The sequence below is a fragment of the Phoca vitulina genome, unplaced genomic scaffold (genome assembly GCF_004348235.1).
Source record: "Phoca vitulina isolate PV1807 unplaced genomic scaffold, GSC_HSeal_1.0 scaffold30, whole genome shotgun sequence".
In the NCBI taxonomy this organism is placed as follows: domain Eukaryota; kingdom Metazoa; phylum Chordata; class Mammalia; order Carnivora; family Phocidae; genus Phoca; species Phoca vitulina.
The window spans coordinates 17,026,962-17,042,166 of NW_022589733.1; positions in this window are offsets into that span (position 1 = coordinate 17,026,962).

Sequence of the window (15,205 nt, forward strand, 5' to 3'; positions counted from 1 at the left end):
ATATTTTTTACAAGGTGGAATTGTTTGATTGGGTTGTGTGGTCGGGGGAGGGAGGGCCGCGAGAGGGGGGGGAGATTTTTTTAAAGCAAGAGATTATAGAGTTGAGTGTCAGATGACAAGGATAAGGGAAGATATGGGAGTTACATGTGGGCAGTGAATTTGGAGAACTTACTTCTCCTCCTTCCACCACGTACTGGTCCTCCAACTTGTGGTAACTTATGTAATACCTTACTGCGCTCCCTATTCCTCCTTTGTAAAGCCAGGGTAATGATATCAGGTCCTTCACAGTATTGTGGAACTAAATGACTGGAAAACCTTCAACAACAGCCTGGATCACAGTAAGTGCTCAATAAATGTTAGCTGTTTATCCATTTATCCCTTCCGAACACCTGAGAGGTCCTTTCCTTGTATCTTTTCATCTCTCTTTAACACCTTCTCCTTTTGCCTTTCAAACATGAACATCACCAAATTTCATGAGATTGTTGGGTTGAAATCTACATGCATTACTGATCTTACTAATGATTCCAAATTGCCCTTTAAAAATACGAGTGTATTTTGCATTTGGTATGCACACAATGCTGACAGGAGAAACCAGTAAGTAATTTCAAGACCATGAGAAAGTTACTAAGTGTGTGCGAGCTTTCAGTGTGTATTTATTTTCAATGAAAGAAAAGACAATCATCTTGATAGCTATGAGAAGTGTTTCTGTATAAATGGAAAAATTTTTCTTGCTCACTCAACTCAAAAACATAGAAGAAATGGGGTGATGATGCCAATGTCCCCCCCACACACACACACACACCTGACCCTGCCTATATTTCCCTAAAAAAACAGAAAGCATCAAACTGAGCTCCTGCACCAACCCTTACCATCCCCTTGAGCGGGTCCCACCTTCCCTTCTTCCCTTGTCTTCCAGCTCAGAAGAGGCTCTCAATTTTACCACAGACCAGTCACTCCAGTGTGTCTGGAATCGAGCCTCTGATCTGTCTTCAAATTTTCACACGTCCAGTCCTCCCTCCCTGGATCATCCATCCTGCACCACCCACCAAGCCCTCACCCCCCTGAGCGTTCCCATCAGTACAAAAGCTCACTCCTGAGTCTCCCATCTGGAAACAAGAACACTCTCTCCTGACCCCACGCTCCCACATCCTTCACCCAGGAAGTGTCCTCCCACCGGGTCTGCTCCTACCCGTCTATTAGCAACTGACTCCACTGGGGCTCCTGCACTCAGACCTCTGTGGAAACTGCCCCCTCTCAAGTTACCAGGAAGTCCCTCCTCCGCTCAGATGTGACAGTTGGCACGCCCAGGATTCAGACCCGCTAGCGGACATTGGCGGCCCTCTTCCCTATTCCCTCAGCACACACCGCACCTGAGCATGCAGACCCAGGCAGGCTTCAACCACGGGCACCTGCAACTGGGCTTCAGGGCCTTTCCTGGTCACTGCAGCGTGCTCAGCTCACACAGGCACCAGAAGCCCCAGGGAGTTGGTACCTCCTGGAAGCAGCCCTCAACCCATGACTGCCAGGATTTGGGGGATAAATATCCCAGCTCCCTCACCTTTTGTTGGGGATAACCTTGAGGCATGTTCTACAATATCTACCAGAATCCCCATCCCAGGTTGAGCCCCAATGTGATTACTTAATGCTTCCTTAGTCAGGGGAGACTGAATTGTACCCCCCCAAAATTCCTATGTTAAAGCCCTAATACTCCCTTGCTCTCCCCAAACCCCACTATGGGAGGCCCAGTGAGGAGGCAGCCATCTGCAAGCCAGGAAGACAACCTTCAGCACAAACTGATCATGCTGGCCCCCTGATCCCAAAACTAGGGGGAATAAATTGCTGATGTTCGAGCCCCCCGTCTATGGTATTTTATCCTGGCAGCCTGGACGAATACAGGGGTTTTGTGATTAGAATTAACAGACACCGAAGCCAGCTGATTTAAGGGCGAGGTCCAGGCTGGAGATAAAAATGCAGGAGGCCTCAGCATATGGCCGCGTTGGTAAAACAAAAGGGGGATAAGATACTTCCTATCTCACAGCTGGCTATGAGGATTGAAATGGATACTTCACCTCGGTTGCAGCTGGGGAAACTAAGCTAAGACAAGAGGATTCGCTCGCCTGGCATTTTTCTACCATTGAAGATTGTTTTTAAAGATTTACAGACCCAGCAATAAAGGAGGAAGGTGGAGTTTCACTGTACCTTGATATTCAATTAGACAGAAGGGCACCAATAAGCCTTCAAAATGCCAACGCCCATGAGCGTTCTTTAGTCCTGAGTTTGGGGATTCTTCTTCATCTAATGCTGCTGGCTGGTCATCCTGAAATGATGCTCTCCCAACTTCCTAGCAAGAAAGGGAGGAGAAAAAGGAAAAATCAAAAGGCAAAAAGGGAAAGTGACTGGGGTTGATCCCCTAGAAGCAGAGCCTGTGACAGGACCGCAGTCAGCGAGGGAAGCTGCACGGGGCAGGGGAGGTGCTAAGGAGGATGTGACCTCAAATAGAGACAAGCCTCACCCCCCAGGAAGTTCTGGAGCATGAACTGCACCAAAGTAGGTCCCAGCTGGCAGAAGGAGACCAGCCATGCGTGCTCCCCTTAGTCAGTAAATGGAGCGGGCAGCCGGGGCAGAGAGGGAATATTCCAGGGCCATGGAGCATAGGCAGCCCCTGTGTCACTGAGGGCAATTCTGCAGGGAAGGGGGCAGCTGAGAGTCATTAGCCTCCAACGCTCACAGTAGCTGGAAGGTGAGCTGCACCTCCTCCTCAGAAAGGGCATCTGGGGAGAGGCCCAGCTATGTCCTCCACAGACAGATGGCGGGGGAAAGGAAGGGAGGTAGGAAGAAGGAAGGGAGAAAGGAAGGAAGGAAGGGAGGGAGGAAGGAAGGGAGGGAGGGGGGAAGGGAGGGAGGAAGGAAGGAAGAAGGAAGGGAGGAAGGAAGGCAGGGAGGAAGGAAGGAAGGCAGGGAGCGAGGGAGGGAGGAAGGAAGGAAGGAAGAGAGGGAGGGAGGCAGGGAGGGAGAGAGGGAGGAAGGGAAGGAGAAAGGGAGCAAGGGAGGAAGGAAGAGTTGTATTAACTGATCATCTGAGAAGTGCACTAGAGCCTTTCATTCTCATTATTGCAATCTTCCTGAAAACCCAGCAAGGTCAGCGGGTGAGCATTACTCATTCCAGCTTACTGATAAGGAAAACAGGGAGAGTTCTTCCAAAATTTTGAAGGAACAATGAAGTGACCCCCACCCCCAGAAATGACCAACCAATGTGAGAAAGTGTCAGATTACTTACTCTTAAAGACCAGCCCACAGGTCCCAGAAGGACCTCAAAACCCCAATTCTAGGATTAGGGAGAAGGTGTCAGACCTCAATTTCCTGTACTACTCAAACTTTCCAGACCTCAAGTTCCAAGTCTGTCAAATGGGCATGGCATTAACTGACCGGGGTAGACTAATGATCTCCAAAGATGCCCACGGCCTACTCTCAGGGACCCGTGAATGGTATGGCAAAGGGGATTTTACAGATGTGATTATGTTAAGGGTCTCAAGGTAGAGATTATCCTGGACTATCTGGTGAATTCTAAATGTCCTTACAGAGAGAAGCAGAGAGAGATTTGCAACAGAAAAGAAGGCCATCTGACATCAGAAGCAGATTCAGAGAAAGAAGATGCCAAGTCTCTGTCTTTAAAGATGAAGAAAGCACCCACAAGCCAAAGCATACAGCGGCCTCTAGAAGCACCAAAGGCAAGGAAATGGACTTTCCTGGAGCCTCTAGAAGGAACTAGCCAACACTTTGATTTTAGCCCCCTAAGACTCTCTTTGAACTTCTGACTTCCAGAACTGAAAATAAATTTGAATTATTTCAAGCTACTGAGTTTGTGATCATTTGTTATGTTACACTGGACATCCGTTCAGTCTTCAGAAAATCATGAAACTGACTCACACATTCATGCTCTCAAGCCCCGCGGTGGGGCCAGGCGGCGAGTGGAGGCTGGGGAGGAAGTTGTAACTCTGGTTCCCCACATCCTCAGCTGCTGGAATCCACTGCTCTTTGGGGGATTCCTGAGTGTTCCCAGCGCACAACCTCCCCCTCAGCCAGGAGCTGGGCAGGAGGAGTTTAGGAGATGCCTACCGATTGAGTTCTGGGTATCAGGCAGCCTGGGTATGAATAAGGCTAGGTTTGAAGTGGTCCAGCAACAGGAGTTGGGCACCTATGGGAAGATAGGCAGGCCTGCAGAATGAATGAGTGTGGTCCCAGTGAACAACGCCAGCAACACTCAGGCTCCTTCACAGGCCCTCAGGGTCCCAGCTGAGAGCAGGAAATGGAGCGAGGAAGGGGTGATGTCCACCCACCTCTGCCACCAATTTGCCCAGTGAATTTAACATTTATTTTTTTTTTTTAAAGATTTTATTTATTTATCTGAGAGAAAGAATGGGAGACAGAGAGCATGAGAGGCGAAGGGTCAGAGGGAGAAGCAGACCCCCCGCTGAGCAGGGAGCCCGATGTGGGACTCGATCCCGGGACTCCAGAATCATGACCTGAGCCGAAGGCAGTTGCTTAACCAACTGAGCCACCCAGGCGCCCCTGCCCTGTGACTTTAGACAAGCCTCCCACCCTGCGCTCTGGGCCCCTATCAGCCAGTTCATGACAGAAGGCGTGTGAGCTGGGTAACAACCAGGGAGCCAGCCTTCTTTGATGCCGGGTAGTCCCACATTCCTGGTCAGGCCTGTAGCCCGCCAGTCTGACCCCCGGGGCACTCCGGATTTACAGGCTCACAGTGCCACGGCCTCGGGGCAAGCAAATCCTGGGACCTCCTCAAGATAGGGGAGAGAAGCAAGACTGGGAATGCACTGTCAAAATATTTCGCCTAAAAATGGACCCACGCAGCCTACCAAATGCATATTGCACACGTATCCTAAACCAAAAGAAACAGAACGGGGCCTGCCGGGTACATGTACAGAAACAGGAGCAGCCCGTTGTCATCAGAAAACAGTGAACTGGTTCCTAGGAGAGTAAAGTGGTTAAAAAGGGGCCCAGGGGTCTGGAGTCTTCACGATGACAGCACTGCTCAAGGATCTTCCAAAACTCCATCTCAACTGCCTGGGAAGAGAGAGGCCTCTTAACCAGCGGGGAGGGAGAGGGTGTGTAATCTGCATCTGTGGTAACCCCCGGTGGCCAGCTGGGGAGCCGAATGTGGAGAAAACACCTGTTCAAGGTCAGGAAGCTACAAAGTGGCCGAAATGGGATTCGACATCAGGACTACGGACTCCAAACCCCAAGCCTTCAGCCACTAGGCAAACTGCAGAGATGAATTCAGACAGTGTTCCCCATAGGAGGCCAACCTGGGTCACTGACAGAAAGTTCCAGAGATTGTGGCCAAAGCTTTGGAATGGTCATGGTAAAGGAAGTCATCATGCTCGCCCTCAAACTCAATGTCCATTGCTCTCAAGGACAAAAACAAGGATGAAAGGACTAAGCATGGCATAGGGTTGTCTTTCAGGAACCTCCAAGGCCAACAGCACGCACCGGTGGGCTTGCTCTCAGAAAGGACTTTTTTATGGGTCAGAGCTGAAGGTGGAATTGGAGGTAGTGAGCTTCCCATCACAAGGGGTGTTCAAACAGAAGATCTTTCCAAAACCCATACTTGACCCTGTCAGCCTCGTCCCTGGGGTTTCAGGCCTTTTCCAGCCTCACACACACCCCTTGGCCACCAGTATCTGCTCTACACACCGGAACCTCTTACCAAGTTCACGACTCTCAGCCTTCAAACCACACTTCAAACCCCCTCTGCTGAAATGTCCATGAGCCCTTTTTACTCCTCAGGACTCCAAACTGCTTTAGTCGATCTGCTCAAACCCCTCTCCTTTGCCAGCCACACCCCAAGCAGGTTCAGGGACATAAGCTCTACACTCCCATGCAATCAACTGTGTATTTGCCTCCTTCCCCATCTCTCTGGTGATCATCCACAGCAATAACTTTGCACCCCTGTTGCCTAGCACCATGCCTAACTCTAAGTAGGCCTCTATTAAAGTTCTGCACGACAGTAACTGGCTTCTGTGGTTTGCACCCCTAAGTCAAGCTTGCTGCCTTGCTGTCTTCCGGGAGAGAAAAGCTAGCACACCCACTGCTCCCGAGAGCTCTGAACGCGAAGGGAGAAAGCCAGCCCTACCCTGCCAGGAAGCTTGTGGTTGGTAACTAATCAGGTCATCTTTGAAGCCGAGACCATAACAATTTTATTTTCAAAAATTAAAAAGCTCAAGGAAAAAATAATCAAGAAGCTCAATTAGGGACATCTGGGCTCAGAAATCATAAAAGTCAGTGATATTTTAAAAATAAGAAGACTTTCCCGATTCTCAAGGGACACCCCGAGGTTCTCTGGTATCCAACCATTTGCACTTCTTCCCCTCCTGGAGATTAAAACACATCTACCCAGCCTCCCTCTGGATCTCTGCTGTTTCAACACTGAAGCCAGTCCTCTGGCACATGGCCGTATGGGCCAGATGGTTAGCATTTCTTCAAGCAGGATACAGTTCCCCTCCTTCCTCAGGACGGGAACGTGGGGGCTGGCTCTTGGTGGAGAACCCACGATGGATGGAAGCAACAGCCCCCTCTCTTCCAAGGAAATGTGCATGAAGAGCTTCCCAGGCCCCCTGACAGAAGCCAATTCCAGTCTCTGATCAAGTCATCCCATGGAATACTCCAGTAAGCTCTCATGGGGACATGTAGACACAATCAGGGATAACCTCCAAGTGGACCACATCAGACTCAATATTAATTCAAACCCCTCACACTTGTATAGAGCTTTGTTATTTGCAAATGGCTTACACACACCCCCTCTCATTTAGAGGCCCCAGAATGTGTCAGGGAAGGCATCATCCCCAGAGGAAGATTGACGTATGGCCTGTCTCAGCCTCCAATCTCCTCTTTTCAGGGTCCCTTTTGACACTGAGGCTCCATCTCTCAGATTTTTGGCATTTATATCTTGTTGCTCACCTCCACGGAAATTGTATGGGGTTGAATAACTCTGTCATCTATACCTTATAAGAAATGAGTGTGAGTCACACATCCGCTGGCCCAGGAGGACATGGGTTTTCAACTGTCTAAATCCTCATGAGCACTGACCCTCGGAAGTCACTTGGAAGTCCACACTGCAAGACGCACAAACAGCCCACTCTTTGCAGAGAATTAGAGGGGGGCCATGCAGGCAGAGGACCAACCCGTTCCAAAGAGGCGAGGCAAAGTTGCAGTCTGGTCCCCGTGCTGTGTGGCCTCCCACACATCCCCATCCTTCCAGTCGGAGGGAGGAGGGCGCAGGGCCTGCTTGCTTTCGTCACTCCATTGGACAAAATCTTCCTGTGGGAGGGACGGCAGGACTCCTCCGCCCTGTCTTCTCCCACTCCACGTGACAAAGCAAGCCAGTGATCACCTGCGGTGTTGCCATGCCAGGGCCAGCCCATGTGTCTCACCCAAGAGAAGCCAGGTGGACGCCCCACTCAGTGGCTTGTCCCCACAAACGGACTGTCACCCGCACTATTATGTTCAGGGCAGCGTTTCTGCTCATCACTGTTCCCATGGCAGGAGAAGCGAAGGTAGCAAATCGTCCTCTGACCCCTAAAACTTCTGCCCGGGGTGATACACTCATTTTTCCTTGTATTTCATTGGCCCCAAGCAAGTCAGAGGCCATGCCTAATTTTAAGGGGTCAGAAGTACAGTTCCATCATTTGCCCAGCAGCAAACAGCAAATATTTGGTGAAGAGCTTGAAGGACTACCACGCCATAATAGTAGAAAACAGTGACAATGATAAAACATTAAAAGACGCAGGCATTTATTGGTATTTACCATATACCAGGCACTGGGCTAAGGGCTCTATATCCTTTGTTTAATATTGACCACAAGGCAGATGTTACTATCAGCCTGAATTTACAGGTAAAGAAATGGAGGCTCAGGAGTTCAAGGGACTTGCCCCAGGTCAGCTGGTACGGGGTGGATCCGGGATTTCAACCCAGGACCAGGACCCTAAGGTGCTAAGACCAGGCTGTCAATCTCTCCACTACCCCTGCTCCCACATATATGTAGGGACACGCAGAAGAGTCAAAAGACAACTATGCTGACTTTGAGACAGTAGTCGGAAACATGGCTTTCTCGTCTTATGGCCCGAGCCACGGAGCCCTGGCATGTGCAGCAGGTGGTCTCAAGACCCAGGAGGAAAGCACCTTTGTTGAATCAAACCAGTTCGGATGTGCCGATCACCCAGTCAGCTTGCCGCGGTGTGCCAGGCCCCACAGGGGGCAGGTATGTGACTGCTGGCTCACCGAATTCTCATGCCTCTCACAGGCAGATCTCCCCCACCCCATTTTGCACCTGAGTAATTCAAAGCCTACAACTAACGAGAGCAGGACTGTGAATCCAGATCTGCTGGCTCTCGGGCTTGTGATGACCAACAAAGACCTCTGTGTGGGGGGGGCCGGCCCAGGGGGGTGTGTGGTCAGAGAGAACCAGCTCGGGGTGGAAGTCCCTGAGTCCCCATAAATGCGGGCATGCTTCTCCAGGCCAGCCCCTTCCTTTCTCAGGGCCAGAGGGAGGGGGCCCTGGACAGGGTGGGCTCTGACAGATCATGAAGCTCCCACCCAAGACTCCTTCCTCTTAGCAAAAGGCAACTGTGCCTCTAGGAGTCCTCCAGAGAAGGCAAACATTATGTCCCCACTGGGCAGCCCAGGGCAAGGAAAGCATGTGGACCTTTGGAGTCCCGTGCAGATGCCATCTCCACCACTTGGAAGCCCTGTGACTTTGGGCAAGTCACTTAACCTCCTGAGCCCTGGTTTCCACAAAATAACGGAGCGGGGCAGGAGGGTTTCACCCCTGGCCTTGTCTGAGGAACTAACTATTCTCTGATGAACTCAAGCAAAGGCCCTGGGGCAGAAAAAAGGTAGGTGGGAGAGTCAGTGAGTGAAACTCCACGGGGTGGTGGAAGGCAGCTCATGGTTATGAGCCACTTCTACGCGCGGGGCATAGCACGGAGTGCGCTGTCCTCCTCAGTGCCTGTGACTTTCTCTTCCACCTCATGACAGAAGAGCACCTGTTATCCACAGGGTGCCAGGCAGGAATCAACAGAAGCTGGACGAGCCCCCAGGCCCACAAAGGCCAGAGTGTGTGTGTTGGGAGTATTAACAGCACATACGAGAGTGTGCTTGTAGGCCAGTCAGTGTGAAGGGATATTTTTCCAGTTCTTTTGGGTTTTATTCCGATCACAAAAATAATTTAAACCATAACAAATTCAAACAATACAGAGATGTACAAGATACCACTGGGTGTCTCATCCCTTTCTGCCACTTCTACCCCAAACAGGCATAAGCTCCGTTAACATTTCCATGAGGTTCCTTCCAAATGTTCTCTATGCCTCTACATAGGATTTTCCAAAGGAGGATTCGTTCATCATTTCTTTACGGCCTGCTGACAATAGTAATAGAAGGCACATTTACAGAGCACTTCCTGGGGCCAGGTTCTGTCCCAGGTGCTGGGGACAGCTGTGAACAAGAGGCCTGGCCCCTGCTCAGGTGGGTCATCACCAACACTCCACAACTTGCTTTAACCCTCCCTCACCAACACATCATGGACCATCACCCAAATCATCACCTAGAGAGCCACTGCCCTTTTTTAAAATGGGATATTTTGTTGTATTTTATAAGTATATTGCCTTTGATGCAACCAGCCCCCTACTGAAGAATGGTTATTTCCAATTTTTTGCTTTTACAAAAAAAAAAAAAAATCCACATCTTTAATGCACTCATGTTAGTATTTACATAAATTTTACAGATTCCTCAAATGTAAATGTTTAATCTATCCAGACAATGCCAAAGGACTTTCCAAAAAGAAGTTTGGGCCAGGGTGCCTGGGTGGCTCAGACAGTTAAGCGTCTGCCTTCGGCTCGGGTCATGATCCTGGGGTCCTAGGATCGAACCCCACATCAGGCTCCCTGCTCAGCGGGGAGCCTGCTTCTCCTTCTCCCTCTGCTGCTCCCCCTGCTTGTACTCTCTCTCTGTCTAATAAAAAAATTAAAAAAAAAAAAAAGAAGAAGTTTGGGCCAATGTACTCTCCCATGGATAGTAGACAGGAATGTCATTTTGTAGCAGCCTTGACAGCACTGGGTTTTATTAATTTTTTAGATTTTGCCAATTATTTAGGAGAAAACACAGATTCCATTTTTCTTTTAATGTTAAGGGTTGTCTAACACCAAACTCAGTCTTTCCATAGAGAGAAGCAGGAGGTGGTGAAGTTTTGGGATGGGGCTGACAGGTTCCAAGCAGGATTTGGGGGACAGCCTACCCATCTGGATACTAGGCAGGAAAAACAGCCGTGATTCTTCCTTTCCTTCTCTACAGAACTGAACTCTTCATTGAAAGGATGACCTTGAAAAATCCCTTTTTTGGTTTCCCATTAATGGGCATCTCATCCGCTAACGAGGATTAATGGCCTCCATCCACCGCAATGATGAGGAAAGCATAACTGGAAAGAGACTCGGGTTCAGGCAGGAGATAAACAACACAAAGTGCCACAGCGGCTGACCTGTAGTTTCTACCCCCCGATGCTCACGACGATCAAGGGCAGGGCTCAGGGCTGGCACGTCCATTTCCCCCGTACGAGCTCTTGCACTGAGACACACCACATCGCCAGTGCTCAAGCAATACTCACTGGCACGGCCTGATTCCTGACAAGGGTTCACAACACCTAGAATTCACAAATGGCGTCTGAGCCCCTGCAACGGACCGTTCTCACCACGGAAGGGATGTGGAGCCTGCTATGAAGAGACAGCAAATCAGTGTGGATAGAACTTCCCACTATTGGAGCAGTGGGGGTCCGTCCAGGGAGGCATTCTGGCACAAGCGAGACTGGGGAACGGGGAAGATTTGGATAAATAGAGGTAAGAGGAGAGAGCACACCGGGCGGGGGGAGGACACAGACAAAGGCAAAAGTCCTCAAGCAGTGCCAGGCGCCCGTCAGGGCTACCCCCGGATGTGTTAGAGTCGCTCCTGCCACTCAAGGAGAGCCATTGTTAACTATTCAACAGTGTTGCCAGCCAGGACATTACAGTCTGAAATAGTAGGAGTTTTTACACCATGGCAATCAGCAAATACTATAATCCAGCTGGCTTCCCAGCACATGACAGTTTATAAATGTACACTATTATTATAGGAAACCACAAAGGGCCTGAAGCAGGAGGGTGACTTGGTCAGGTTTGCATTTGGGAAGGGGTCACTCCAGGGCCAGTGTGGGAGGGACGGTTTGGGACAGGAGGAGACGCAGAGAGACAGCAAGGAGGCTCCTCCACTTGTCCAGGCGAGTGACATGGAAAGAAGCCAAGGGACAGATTCTATTGAAGAGGTAGATTGATGACTCGGCGCCGGTGGGGTGTGGGGAAGGGGAAAAGGGAACCACCAAGGCCATTTGAGCTTGAAAGGATGAAAAGCCTTTCTCCACTTGGCAAACATCTGACCTCCTCTATGTGATCTCCCTCCCACCCGAAGAAGAAAGAAGATCTGTGGAATGGGTTCTAGAAAACCCAGAGGGGCTGGTCTGGTGTGGGCTGGCAAGAGAAGGGAAGCCACCCCCCTCGGTCACCTCTTTTCCTCCCTCCTCCTTTTCCTCCTCCTCTTCCTCCTCCCTCCCCGTTAACAAAGCCCTGGTCATCTGAGGTGGAAATATTCCTGGGGTCCGGCCAGCAACTGCCTTAGCTCTAGTGGTCCAGCCCACCATTTGCGTCTCGGCTGGAAACCCTGAGTCCTGCAGACACAAACACCCAAGGTTTATGATCAGCGTCTGCCATTAAAAATACATTCCTGAAATCCTCCTCCCCCCGTGCTGTCTGCTCCGGGGCATAAAATATAGGAAAAAGGAATAGGCTGGCTGTAGAGAAAGAGTCACTCTGACCTAGGGCCAGAGCTTGGATCTGTCCCTGGAACCTCTGAGAACCTGGGTCTCCTCTTCTGAAAAGGGGAACTGCACTCTCCAGCTTACAGGATCTTTGTGAGGAGGAAGCGCAGAGGGGAGGGGACTTTTGACCTTGGCAAAAGGTCAGACGTTTGCCAAGTGGAGAAAGGCTTTTCATCCTTTCATCATTTCAGGCCCCTCCCCTCCGCCCGCATGCAGAGCCTGACAGCAGCCTGATAGGCCCCCACTCCAGGTAGTGGGTCGGGGAGAGAACTCGGATTCTACAGAAAGATAAGCCTGGGTCTGGTTGATTCTCTCCTGCTGGCTCTGGGCTGTGTGCCTCTGGACCATTTACCTAACTTCTCTGTATTACAATCCCCACCTTTATGGTTATTGTCTTGGGCCTGCCAGCTTGCTTCAGTGACCTTATCTGTAAAATGGGGCAGTGCTGTCTGCTCATTACAAAGTTTAGGTGAGACTCAGCCCGACACAAGAGTGCTTTGCGAAGCCCTCACACTGTGCAAATACAAGATATTACTCAAGAGATTCTTTTAGATGTTTTGGCCGAGGGAGGAAAAATCTGTAAAACCTAGAAAACACTATTTGCTGCTGTTTCTAAGCCCAAAACGCTAGCACTTGCAAGTGTTCATCATGGTGGCACCCTAAACACATTATCTGTTGAACCCCTACTACGTGCCGGGTGCTGTGCCAGCCACTGGATACTGAGGGACCCATTCCCCGGGCCATAGACACAAGGTGACAGATGATGCCAGCCAGCGAGTCAGCCAGAGCACAGAGCCAGACGCCCTGGGAGCACGGAGCCAGGCAGCTATGTTCAGGGAAGGCGACCCAGGAATGCCTGAGCTGATGACCAAGTAGGAGAAGTTCGAATTCCAGGCAGAAAGAAAAGCAGATGTGTCACAGTTCAGGTCCCCCCAGAGCACACCCTGAGATGAGAATTTGGGTGTGAAGGAATATTGGAGGGTGGGGGGTGATCCCAGGAAGCTGGTGAGGGACTGGGGAAGTAAGACAGGCTGCTATCACAAAATAGCATAGACTGAGTGGCTCATAAACAACAGGAATTGAGTTCTCACAGTTCAGGAGGCCCAGAAGAGATCAGCCTGAGCCTGGTCAGTTCTCCAGGTTACAGACTGCGGACTTCTCCTTGTGTCCTCACCTGCTGAGGACAGAAAAGGGAAGCAAACTCCTTCAAAACTCTTAAGAGGGCACTGATCTCATCATGAGGGCGCCACCCTCATGGCCTAATCACCTCCTAAAGGCCCCACCTCCTAATCCCATCACAGAGGGAGTTAGAGTTTCAACATAAGAATATGAGGAGACACAACCATTCAGTCCAAAACAACGGGGGGGAAGAGGAATGCATGCATTTAGGAACAAATGGGGGCACTGTAAAGACAACGGGGACACAATCCCCCTGGGAGCCCTCTGAGAGACCCTAAGGAGCACACCTCACAGTTGTCCCCTGGAAGCCCTTGGAAGCTGGGTATTTAGTCTCCAATTCCGGCTCCTCATTCATTGGTTGCAGGTGGCTCCTGAGGCATCCCCACCACTCCCCCCTGCCCCCACCCCATGGCTATCCCGCTTGGTAAGCAGGCACAGAGTCTTCCTGAGACCAGAGAAAGTCCTCAGGCAGAGACCGGCAAGTTCCCGAAGTCTGAAGCCATCTGAGATACGGAATTGTCCATCACAGAGGTGGGTGCCTGGGGGTGAATGGAGGGAATGAGGCCAGGGCATTGGCCGTGGCTGTAACAACATGCAAACATGCAGTGCAGCCCAGGGTCCATTCAGGGACAACCCAAGCTGTGTACACCAGACTCCGGGGGGGGGGGGGGGGCAGAAAGCACGAGAGGGACTGCAGAAGGTGTGTGGAACACCTGCGGAGTTTGAACTCTTTCCAGAAGTAACTGGGAGCCACAGGAGGGATTCGACAGAGACAGAGTGGCGTGGTCAGATCTGTGATTACACCGGCCACCCTGGCTGCCTTCTGGAAAAGAGACTGCCCCCGGAGAGACTAGAGCCATGAGACCAGGTAGGGGAGGGAAGAGAGTGCTGGAAGACTTGAACCCAGCGGGGAAAGAACATGTCCCCCACTCACCACCGTGCATACCTGAAGGAAGGCCTCTCTGGCCTCTCCCTCCCGGCACAGCCCCTCCCAGGTGCCAGGTGCTGTGCTGTGTTGGGAAGTCTGGGCCCCCACTTCAGTGCCCTTCCACACGGAGTCACAGAGGGTCCCGCGTGGACAGCCAGAGTTGTGGGCTGAGGGCTGGCCTGGCAGGGGGCTGACCTGCCAAAGACCTAAGACGCAGCACCAGCTGGGAGCCCCCTTCTGCCCCTCCTCCCCGCCCCCTCCTATCAGATCAGGGCCTCCTGCACCTGCCCAGGGTCCCGCCTCCCTCCCTCTCTCCCAGGCGCCCCCTTGCGGAAGGATGAGAGCCCACCTTCTGCACGTGTGTTCCTGGAACCCCTCCGGGCTCTGGGAAGCCACCTGGCCATGCTGGTTCTTTCTTACGGTGAAAGTCCTGCCTTTCTTTTTATCCTTTAATAAGGTTACAGCAGGACTGGGGGAGGCAGATTGAGGCCTCAGGCTACATCTGCCCTTCATTTAAAACCACCCCGGCTCCTGCAAGGCCGGAAAACAAGTCTCTGAGCCTCTCTTTTATAGTCTGTTAGATCCAAGTCCAGAGTCATTCTCGCCAACAGATTGTATCAGCCTGGAGCCCATTCGCCTCCAGAAACTGACTCTTGCAACTAAGCCGCTGCACACCAACTACCCCAACGCCTGCACGTCCCTGGCTCCTGGGAGTGGCCCCAACTTCTGAGTGTCATTTAAGAAAATCTGGAAGCTTTTTCTCTCCTCCTGGAAGCTTCAGGTTTCCTCCACCGCCCCCAAAACCCTCCATCAGCCACGTCCTCCCAATCCTCCTGCTGTGTGCAGTTCCGGATTAGAAATGTGTTTTTATTTTCCACTAAAAATATATGGAGGGGGAGTTTATTGTTGTTCTTAATTACACTGGGTGATTTGACAAAGAGCGTCCGGACAAAGGCAATGGCACGTTTAAAGGGGAAACTCTGTCATTTACAACAGAATAAAGGAAAAAGTACGCCAGCCTCCAACTCCGCGGCGTGCGCGGAGGGAGCGCTTCCTCCCCTCTCCCGGAGCTATCGGGCCCTGACAGTCTTCCGCTGTTATTAATTTACCAGGCTGGGCCCAGACCCCAAGGCCAGGCCCGCCTGCGGGAGAGGCAGAGCTAAAAACAGATCCAGCCTCGGCGA